A 10,247-nucleotide genomic window follows, 5' to 3' on the forward strand; every position below is an offset into this window, starting at 1 on the left:
CTGAGCCCCTGGCTGGGCAGGGCTCATTAAGCAGTTGTAGGGCTGGGCTGCTGCACAGCTTAGAGCAGGGGTGGGCAAGAATTGGGAACCACTCCCAGGGCTGCACTTTTCCATGCTATTAACAGAGGAGGTGTGGGTCTGGGATGGAGGCTGGCTGCAGACAGGAGTTTGGGGCAGAGTACTGGGCTGCAGGAATGGTTGCAGAGGGTTGGGTTGTGACCTGGGGCAGAGGACTGGGCTGCAGGATCTGGGAGGGGTGTGGGTTCAGGAGGGGGGCAGAGGGTTTGGTTTATGTGGGGTACCACAGGGTTGAGGGAAGGGAGGGGATGGGGTGCCAGAGGCAGGCTTTGGCTGGGAGACTTACCTGGCTGACTCCTCGCCAGCAGCCCAGCACATTTCTCAGGCAGCCTGCCCTGCTCCCACACAGGCTTCAGGGGCTATGTGGGTCGGTGAATAAGAGCCTGAATGGAGGGGGAATGGTGCTTCACATGGCCAGAAACCAGCCAATGGGATTGTGCTAGGAGCAGGGACACTAACAGCTTCACTCAGCTCTCAGGGTTCGTCTACACAGTGTGCTTGTTTTTCAATAGCTTGTTTCAAAAGTAGCACGTCCACACTGCAGGGAAGCCTCAACTTAGAGCCCCAAGAGGCCCTAGAGAGTAATGACTTTGAATGGCCCTGGGGAGGAGCTATTTTGAAATAGCAGCAGTGGAGCAGCCACACTCCGGCTATAGCAAAATAGCTATTTCGGAAGAGGCGTTATCCCTCAGGCAATGAGGTTTACAGATTCGGAGCTAAGCCGTGGTGGCTTTTGGGGTGAGTGAGTAGGAAGAGGGAGGGGTCATTGCATCCATTTGGCCCTCTGCTTGCAAAAACAAAAAGGAACCTGCTAATCACTGGGGGTATCAAGCCCACTATCTCTCACATACTAAGCAAGCTTTCCACTACTTGAGCTAATGCCCCTACTGTCAAGCTTTTAGACATTTTAGTGACTCTTCCCTTCTCCACAGGGACGTCTGTCTTCTAGGTCAGTTAGTTGATGGGGGAGGAGAGGGTTCCAACAAGCCTCTTCCTCACACTCATTCTTGTGACAACCATTCTCTCTCTGGCCTCAGGAGCAGATCTCAAGGAGACTCCCTGCAGCAAAGCCATGGGGGGGGGGGGGCGTGTCTCTGAGATGGCCCCTGCCCTGCAGCCTGTCCCGCCTAGCCATTGTCATGGACTCTCTGTGAGGTCACCACCTCCCAACCTCCATTAGCCAATAAGCTGAGAGGCTGCAAAGGGCCCTTGTGATGTCACTGCCACACCCACCCCTGCCCTCCAGGGCTAATGTCCTGCCCCAGGCAGCCCCTTCGCATGGCTGAGCTGCTCCCAGGGGTGAAAGTGACACATTTCTTACAGGGCCTGTTCCATTGGGCACCATCCCTTGGGCTGGGGGAGGCTGAAGGCAGAAACGAGGGGGGTTTCAGTAAAGCTACATGTAAATGGATCCATCTAGCAACCACTGCCAGCCACACGCACGGGGGGAGTTTTTTGTGCAAGCAAAATTTGCAGTGGAGACATACCGGGGGGGGCAGGTGAGCTGACAGGTGGGCGGGAAGGGAGCTAGCTGAGGTGCCAAAGTAGCTCAGTGGGGAGAGCGTTTGACTGAAGATCTAAAGGTCCCTGGTTCAACCCCAGGCTTTGGCAAAAGCCTTTGTTCTTGAGTCTTGTCCCTTCTTTGGCTCCTCTGTGAAGAGCCCAGGTGTGCATCGTAGAAGGGCCTTGTCTGCCCTGCTGCTCCACCTTGGAGCCAGCAAGTCCTGCCTCTCCTCTACTGGAGACAGAAAAAGGAGATCTCCTTAGAGCAGCATCAAGCCAGCCCCCTCAGAACACCTGCCCTTGCTGAGCTAGTGAAGCTCCTCTCTCCCTGCTGCTTTGTCCATCCTGGCAGGAACAGAATCCGGGACTCACCCAATCAGGCTGGTGCCCAGTAACCCCAGACAGACGTGCACATCCGCACGCTGGCAGCAGCTGTTGTGGGACTCTGCAAATCCACCACTAGACCTGAGTCCCCACATGCCAGGCAGCCCAAGGGAGGGCTCTGGGGTCTCAACCAAACAGAGTTTCAGGCAGCAGGACTCTCATCAAACTGGGTTCTCAGAGCACAGAGGGAGTTTGGGGGCTTGTTGCTGGGCCGTGGGGTGAAGCATTAAACCAGCCCCCTCCTATGGGGCCTGTGAGTGTTGCAGAATCTGGGCCCCTGTGACTTGGCAACAGCAAATAAAAGGTCTGGGGGCCACACAGAGACCCCGCTGGGCTGAGCAGGAAGTGGCTGGGACTTTGCTTTGTCTTTGCCTGTGGGCTTGTCTGTCTGCAGCCTGGAAACCTCCTGGCTCCTCAGACCACTGGTCTGGATGGAGCGTTACAGACGTCGAAATAATGGAATTGCTGTGTAGACGCTCCCATTGTTATTGCAGTTTAATGGCCGTTATGCCCAAGGAACGCTGCTGTGTAGATGCAGCCTAAGAGAAATGCTGAGCAAGGGATCCTACAATAGCAGGGGAGAGAGAGAAATGAGGTCACTTCTCTAGATACAAAATGGAGGATGTGTCAGGAGTGGGATTTGAACCCACATCTCCATTCAGAGACCAGAACACACCACTGAGGGAAAAACAGAACCTTGAGTCGGGTACCTTAGACAGCTCAGCCATCCTGGCTCCCATGCAAACACCTTCAACTGCAGTTTTCTTACATGTGTGAGTTGCTCTGGGAGGCCAAAGGAGCCCATCAATTTGCAGTCATTTCCCTTCAGCCTTCCCGCCCTGGCAGCGTCTGGCCCCCTGGGCACAGAAAGCTACAGCTCCGTGGGCAGGGGACTTTGGCTTCCTTGCCCATGGGATGCTGTCGCAGGAAGGGCTGCTCAGCAGGGGTGGGGTTCACCTGTGGAGGAAGGGAAGAGTATTTGGATGCAGACTGGCTAACCTAGTGGGGACACTTTAGAGTAGGTCTGATGGGGGCAAAGCCCACAGGTAAGTGAATCACATGGACACCTGGGAGATAGGCCAGAAATGGGAGAGAGCAGGGGCTGTAACAGCAGAGATAAAGGAGGGACGCGGGAACACTGGGAAGCAAAATCTAATCTGTGTCTTAGATGCTGGTACAGACACACAGGACTATGGGTAATAAGCAGGAAAAAGTTGGTATCACAGGGACTTAGTGGGATAATACACAACTAGAATATTGGCACAGAAGGGTACAGCTTGCTAGGGAAGGATTGGCAGGGGAAAAGGGAGGAGGACTTTCTTCAGATATGAAATCACGCACACACTGGGACTGAGGTGGAGAGGGACACAAGAGACAGACTTGTTACAGGAGTGAGGTTACAAGGGGTTTCTAATCAAACTCCTTAACCAATTGGCCATCACTACTTTGGGAGACTGATCTCCTGTTCTTGTGCAAAAAGCCTGCAGCATAGACATAGCAGTGTGAAAAACATCACATTAACAAGCTCAAACCAGCAGGTCCCACTGAGATTTGAACTCAGACTGCAGGATTCAAAGTCCTGAGTGCTGCCCCTTACACCATGGGACCACTATGGTACAGTGTGTGTGGGTACTTGGGATACTCAGTTTTCCATCTGGCCGCTGCACTTCTGGCTTCCATCCTGCTGCTTCACCCCTCTGGCTACGACTACACGGCACATTTATTTTGGAATAAGCTGGTATCGAATAGTGATTCCAAAATAGCTTATTTCGAACTAGCATGTCTACACTACAGGGAAACCTCAGAATAGTCCGAGGCAGGCTCCCCAGTGTACTCATTGACTCATAGACTTTCAGGTCAGAAGGGACCATTATGATCATCTAGTCTGACCCCCTGCACAGTGCAGGCCACAGAATCTCACCCACCCCTCCCAGAATAATCCTCTCACCTATATCTCAGATATTGAAGCCTTCAAATACTTTTAAGGCCTCAAAATGCAGAGAATCCTCCAGCTGTGATCTGCGCCCCATGCTACAGAGGAAGGCGAAAAACCTCCAGGGTCTCTGCAAATCTACCCTGGAGGAAAATTCCTTCCCGACCCCAAATATGGCGCTCAGCTAAACCCTGAGCATGTGGGCAAGACTCACCAGCCAGACACCCAGAAATTCTCTGTAGTAACTCCTATCAGCCCTCCATTGACCTATTTCCCACTGATAATGAATGGTCAATTAGTTACCAAGATCATATCATCTCATCAACCCATCCCCTTATCATAGAATCATAGAACTGGAAGAGACCTTAGAAGGTCATCAAGTCCAGCCCCTCGCTCCAGGCAGGACCAATCCCATCTAAATCAACCCGGCCAGGGCTTTGTCAAGCCGAGACTAAAACACTTCTAGGGATGGAGACTCCACTACTTCCCTAGGTAACCCATTCCAGTGCTTCACCACCCTCCTAGTGAAATAGTTTTTCCTAATATCCAACCTGGACCTCTCCCACCACAACTTGAGACCATTGCTCCTTGTTCTGCCATCTGTCACTCGTGTAGACGAGCTGTCTCAGAAGAATAAGTTAGAATGTCCCCAGGAAGAGGCTAGTTCAAACTAGCAGCAGTGGCGCAGCTACGCAGACCTTATTTTGAAATAGCTAATTTGGAACAGGTGTTATTCTTCGTAGAATGAGGTTTGCAGAAGTCAGAATAAGCTGTCTGTTACTTCAGAATTATTTCAAAATAACGGAATTGCTGTGTAGACTCTTGCATTGTTATTGTGGAATAACGGCCATTGTTCCAAAAGAACTTTTGTGTGTGGACAGAACCTGCACAGCCCAAGAAATGTGATTGGTAGCTCATCCCCACCATTGTTTTGTCAATTGCAGTGTAGGGTTCTGAAGACATAGACCCAAGGCAACCACCTTGGTTGCTTTCTGCTAAGGCCAGGCTGGAGGAAAAAGAATCACTCCTTCAAGCCACAATTGAACCAGCAACCTAAGGATCACTTGCCAAGCACACACTACAGGCCTCCGCTCTGCCAGCTGAGCTATTGAAGGGTACCTGAAGAATACTCCTTTGTCCAGGTTGTCCCTTCTGCAAGTCTCAAGGCAACTGCTCCCCCAAGCAGGTGGCATTGCTGATGAGGGGCAGAGGAGCACAGGGGCTGTCACAGGTATTTCACATGCAGACGGACCCCCTGAGTGAAACCTGAGCTAGATCCATCCATGTCACAGCAAAAGGAAGAAAGTTGGGTTCTTCTCGTGTGTCTTCTTTGTTCCAGAGTCTCTAGGGGTGCGGTCGGGGCAGGTCCACAAAAAAACAAATCACTTGAATGAACCTTGGTCTAGAAACACCTTTGAGGGTTTCCTTCTATCTTTGGCCTGGAAAGGTCTTCTGTAACAATATGGTTCTGCTGTAACCCTATTGGAAGGCCTGTCGCTATTCAGCAGGTGTAAACTAAAGCCTTCTTCTGCAGCCAGACTGAAGAGCAGCAGCAATTAGCTGTAAAGCCTGGAGTCACATGCTCATATTCCAGCTAAATGACACTGAAATAGTGTCACACTAGGCTGTGAGAAGGGGATCCTGTCCTAATGGCACCCACTGGTACCAGATAAGAAACAGACCTCAAGATGGGTAGAGAAAACTTAGTTAAACACCGTTTTGACTGGCAAGAAACTGCTTATCAATAGTTGTGGTTGTGCAATGGGCATTCTATGATTCTTGTCCTCCCTTTCCTATTGTTTGTCTGTGCGGTCGCTGTCTGGTTTGGATCTGTTTCTGTCTGCTGTATAATTAATTTTGCTGGATGTAAATCAACTAAGGTGGTGGAGTACGATTGGTTCGGTAAATCACAATAGTATCTTATGACTGGTTCGTAAAATTATGCTAAAATAATTGATTAAGATATTGCTTAGCAGGACTCAATTTTCACTATATAAACTGGGGTCCAAGAAGGAGACCAGCAAGAAGAAGGAAAGCTACCCAAGCCCTAAGACCCCCAGCTCAGAGTAGAACATGCCTGTCCCATCAGAAACGATAGCTCAAGAGCCCGTGTTTCTACCTGCCTTTGAACTAAGGACTTGCTGCGTGTTAAGAAAACACAAAAACCACAATACCACAGAGGGTTTTTTTTTGCCTGAGATTAAACTTGGGAAACTATTCTGTTACTAACCCTTTGGCCAGCTCAGATTGCTGTGGGGTTAAGGAATTCTCTCTTGTTCATTCTGTGCCCTCTGGACGGGACCAAACCAAAGGAGGCCGGCCTCCCCGGGGTCTCTGTTAAAGCAAAAGCTTCTCTCTGGTTTGGCGGCTAATAAACAGCTTTATTGCTCAATAAGGCACAAAGTGCCAAACGTGTTCCCAGCAGAGCCGGGCCCAGTAAGGCTGCTAATACAATCAACCCTAGTATCTTAATACCCTTAACCAAACAGTCTGGCGTCAGGGCATCCAATTACAGAAATCATCAATGAAACTTAGAAAAGTGAAACCGTTCTCAGCAAGATAGAGGGCAGGTGCGAGGGAGTGAAGCGTCTCTCTCAACCAGCTCAATTAACACATTCCAGTAGCCCATCCTGTAGGCCTCTCACACCGGGTGACAGAAAGTTCACTCTGGTCTATGTGCAGAAGCAAGAAGCTGAAATGGTTTCTGTTATACAAGATGGCTTCTAGCTAAATATGAAATGGTTTCCACAACTCCAACCCAAACCCTGAGACACAGGGGTTTACAAGCCAGATGATCAATGTTTGCTGCACTTCTCCCTCTCCCAACTGTGCCAAACCTCAAGGCCAACTCTAGAGTCCCAGCAGCTGGGGGAGATGTGCACGTTAGAGCCTCTGCCCACTGAGCTGTAGGTTTCTGTGCCCAGCGTGCCAGACAGTGCCAGGGCGGGAGGGAAATGGGGAATGGCTGCACTTTGGGAGTCAAAGGTGTTGTCTGGGACCATAGAATAGAACAGTTTTACCAAACAGCATCCTGAGGGCACCATGGTTTAGCTGGCTAAAGCACCTGTCTAGTAAACAGGAGATCCTGGGTTCAACTCCCAGTGGTGCCTTATTGCTGCCTTTGCTCACATTTTCGTAGGTCCTTCTGGGACACAGAAGAGGCCTCCCCTGGCCACCCATGGAACTGCTGGTTCAGGAAAAGGCTGATTGGAGAGGAGTGCACGGCTCCCCCAGTCGCTGGGTCTGTGGCCTTTGAGGTTCTGCAGCGTTGTGGGAAGGAGAAGTGAAGCAAACTTTGATTATTTGGCTTGTAAACCCCTTGGTCTCAGGATTGAGGTTGGAGTCCCCAGGTGGAGCCTGGCCCCTATTTGGTTTGGTCCCTTCCTGAGGGCACAGAGTTAACAAGAGAGAATTCCTTCCCCCGCAGCAAGCTGAGTTGGCCAAAGAGTTAGTAACAAAATGTTTGTTCATCCTAATGGGGTGACCTGATGCCCAAATTCCCGCTGCCCCCAGACTGCCTGCAGGGGCCTGGCTCCCCAGCCCAGCCACAGAGGGAGGCTCAATATCTCCAGGAGGCCTGGAGCACGTGCCCAGCACAGAGAGCTGCTGCCAACTGCTAGTCGCCTGCTTCAGAGGCCCAGCAGCCACCCCCTGAACCCAAACTTGCTCCTGCTCCTCCAGCTTCTCTCCCTGACGCACCCCACGGCTGCCGAGGTCCCTGCGCATGCGGCAGTGGGATCATCCGAGGCAGGCGCCAGTCCCAGCCCCATCCCCGACCCCCCCCTCCTCCTTCCTCCCCTTTTCGCCCACCTCCTCCCCCCTCCCAGGCTCTTCCCTCAGCCCCTCCCCAGTTCTACATTCCCCACAGAGAAACCAGAGAGTTTGTTCTTTCCCCAGGGAAAAGTCCTGTTTGTGTTCCCAGCAGGGCGGTGGGAGGGGGAGACGCACAAGCCCACGATGGGCTGGGGGATGGCAGCCGTGTGCTGCTGCTGAATGACCCTTGTGAGCTGCTCAGCCTCTGGCCCTCATCCTGGCAGGATCGTCTCCGCCTTGTGCTCACAACTATTCTGGGGGACACTTGGGGGACGTTCGACTCGCCAAGGTCCAGCCAGGTGAGGAGACAGAGGAACCTCCCTTTGAGGGGCTCAGAGGCATCTCCCTGGTGGTCTAGTGGCTAGGATCCAGCACTTTCACTGCTGTGGCCTGGGTTCGATTCCCAGTCAGGGAAGCCAACCTCATCTGTATTAATGAAATCTGCCAAGTCTCTGCCCTTTTCCATCACAGGGAGGCCCAGCAGGTTGAGGGAAGGGAGGCGCTGGGGTGCCAGAGGCAGGCGGTGGCTGGGAGACACTCCCAGCAGCCAAGCACATTTCTGAGGAAGCTACTTCCCTGCGCAGGGGGCACAGGTCATACCCCTGGGTGAATAAGAGCTTGTGGGGACTGGCCAGGGCTTCAAGCAGGCAGCTCCCATTGGCCACACACAAGCTGGGAGCAGGGCCCAGGCATGAAGCCTTTTCCTCTGCAGCTGAGAGACACAAAGGGCCCAGCAGCCCCTTCTCTCAGCTGTGCGTGGGGGCAGGGCGAGCAGGGAATCTGCCTGAGGCTTCTTGCTGCCATGTTGGGTGGCTTCATGGGCTGGATCCAGCCCGCTGGCCTGTATTGCCCAGGCCTGGCTGAGAGGGAACCTTGGCTCTGGGCTGTGGGGGAGGGGCGCTGTGGACAGGCCAGTCTCCCCTTCCTGGGCTGGGCATGACGACGTGCACTTTGTGCATCCCGGCTGCCAAACATCCCAGACAGAGAATTACAGGCTCGAGAGATCTATCATCAACAGCCAAAGTAGCTCAGTGGGGAGAGCATTTAACTGAAGATCTAAAGGTCCCTGATTCAATCCCAGGCTTTGGCAGGTGCTGGCATGTGGCAGGAACTTCCCTGGTGTTCAATCCTTACCTTGCTGTTTTTGGTCACAGCTTGGTATTGACAAATCAAGATCATCTCATTAGCCCCGCCCCCGACTTCTTCCTGTTACTCGCTGCCTCTTTGACGACTGCCCACCCAGTGCTGGCCCTAGATATGGAACAGGGCTGTGGGCTGATGGGGATGTGCTGGGGAAATGTTGGTTTGTGTAAGTCCTTGAGAATTGATCTTCTTGGCCCTCTGGCTCAATTCTACTTTGTGCTTCTTCACTTTCTCAATGTAAGGACTTTGGAGAAAACTCTGAAATGTCTGCTCCAGTGGTGCCATGGGTCAGTGCGCAGTATTGATAAAGCAGTGTGCATAGGAGACATGCTGAGGGTGTGAATTCAAACCTCACCTGGAGCAGTGGTTTTCAGTCCCTACTGGGCTGCCCCTTTCCAGTGATCGCTGTGGGAGCTGGAATTCTAGCCCAGAGGAGACTGTCAGTCAAATTCCCCCTTCAGACTTGTCAGACTGAATGGTGGGTGGCCAGGGAAGGTCCTTCTTGCTTCCAGGGTCTTGTTACTGCTCTTCTCCCCCCAGCCCTTACCAGTTAGCAGCTGCTGTCCCTTTCGGCCATTGGGTCAGCTCAGGGAGGGAGGCAGGAAATGGGGCAAAGGAGCCAGACAAGCTGAGGGAGGCGGGGAAATTCTGATCTCTGCATCTCCCCTATGTGAGGGTTTGTCTACACGTCATTCCTCTTTCCAGAGAGAAATGCAAATTCAGCTGAGTGACATTGCAAATGAAGTGGAGATTTGCATAATCATGTCTGGCTGCTATTTCGAAATCTGCTATTTTGAACTACCAGGCGCTGTCTAGACACAGCTCTTTGGAAAGAAAACCCTTCTTTCAAAATCCCCCTTACTCCTTGTGAAATGAGGTTTAAGGGTTAGTTCTGATGAAGGGTTTTCTCCCGCAATAAGCGAATCTCAACAGCGTTTTGTATTTCAAAATAAAGTATTTTCAAATAGCACCAGTCTGTGAATATGCAAATGAAGTGCAGGATATTTAAATCCCAGCTTCATTTCCAATGTTGAGTGTCTACATTTGCATCCCTCACAGGCTCTCTGGGCAGTGATACCCCAAGGGAATCACAAGGGCATGTTGTGCTGGCTTTCCTGTCCCAGCAATTGCAGCAAGAGCCCTGCCTTGCCAGTGCCAGTCACAGCAGCCTCTGCACCTGCTCCAGGCTTGTGGTTTCCTTCTTCCCAACACTCCTCCCCAATCAGCCTTTTCCTGAACCAGCAGTTCCATGGGTGGCCAGGGGAGGCCTCTTCTCTGTCTCAGAAGCACACAGGAAAACATGAGCAAAGGCTACAACAAGGCACCACTGGGATTTGAACCCAGCATCTCCTGCTTACAAGACAGGCACTTTAGCCAGCTAAGCCATGGTGCC

General features: G+C 52.0%; 6 non-coding genes across 6 annotated transcripts; 4 read left to right on the forward strand and 2 right to left on the reverse strand.

The window, feature by feature from the left end:
- The first annotated feature begins 1,616 nt into the window (after positions 1 to 1,616).
- TRNAF-GAA (transfer RNA phenylalanine (anticodon GAA)) lies at positions 1,617 to 1,689 on the forward strand. Its single transcript has one exon. It is a non-coding gene; the product is annotated as a tRNA-Phe (tRNA).
- Positions 1,690 to 3,501: 1,812 nt separating this feature from the next.
- TRNAQ-UUG (transfer RNA glutamine (anticodon UUG)) lies at positions 3,502 to 3,573 on the reverse strand. Its single transcript has one exon. It is a non-coding gene; the product is annotated as a tRNA-Gln (tRNA).
- Positions 3,574 to 6,934: 3,361 nt separating this feature from the next.
- On the forward strand, positions 6,935 to 7,008 carry TRNAT-AGU (transfer RNA threonine (anticodon AGU)). The gene has a single exon. It is a non-coding gene; the product is annotated as a tRNA-Thr (tRNA).
- A 1,046-nt stretch (positions 7,009 to 8,054) lies between these two features.
- TRNAE-UUC (transfer RNA glutamic acid (anticodon UUC)) lies at positions 8,055 to 8,126 on the forward strand. The gene has a single exon. It is a non-coding gene; the product is annotated as a tRNA-Glu (tRNA).
- A 602-nt stretch (positions 8,127 to 8,728) lies between these two features.
- On the forward strand, positions 8,729 to 8,801 carry TRNAF-GAA (transfer RNA phenylalanine (anticodon GAA)). The gene has a single exon. It is a non-coding gene; the product is annotated as a tRNA-Phe (tRNA).
- Positions 8,802 to 10,173: 1,372 nt separating this feature from the next.
- On the reverse strand, positions 10,174 to 10,247 carry TRNAT-UGU (transfer RNA threonine (anticodon UGU)). Its single transcript has one exon. It is a non-coding gene; the product is annotated as a tRNA-Thr (tRNA).

The sequence above is a fragment of the Pelodiscus sinensis genome, unplaced genomic scaffold, assembly GCF_049634645.1.
Source record: "Pelodiscus sinensis isolate JC-2024 unplaced genomic scaffold, ASM4963464v1 ctg35, whole genome shotgun sequence".
NCBI classification, from domain to species: domain Eukaryota; kingdom Metazoa; phylum Chordata; order Testudines; family Trionychidae; genus Pelodiscus; species Pelodiscus sinensis.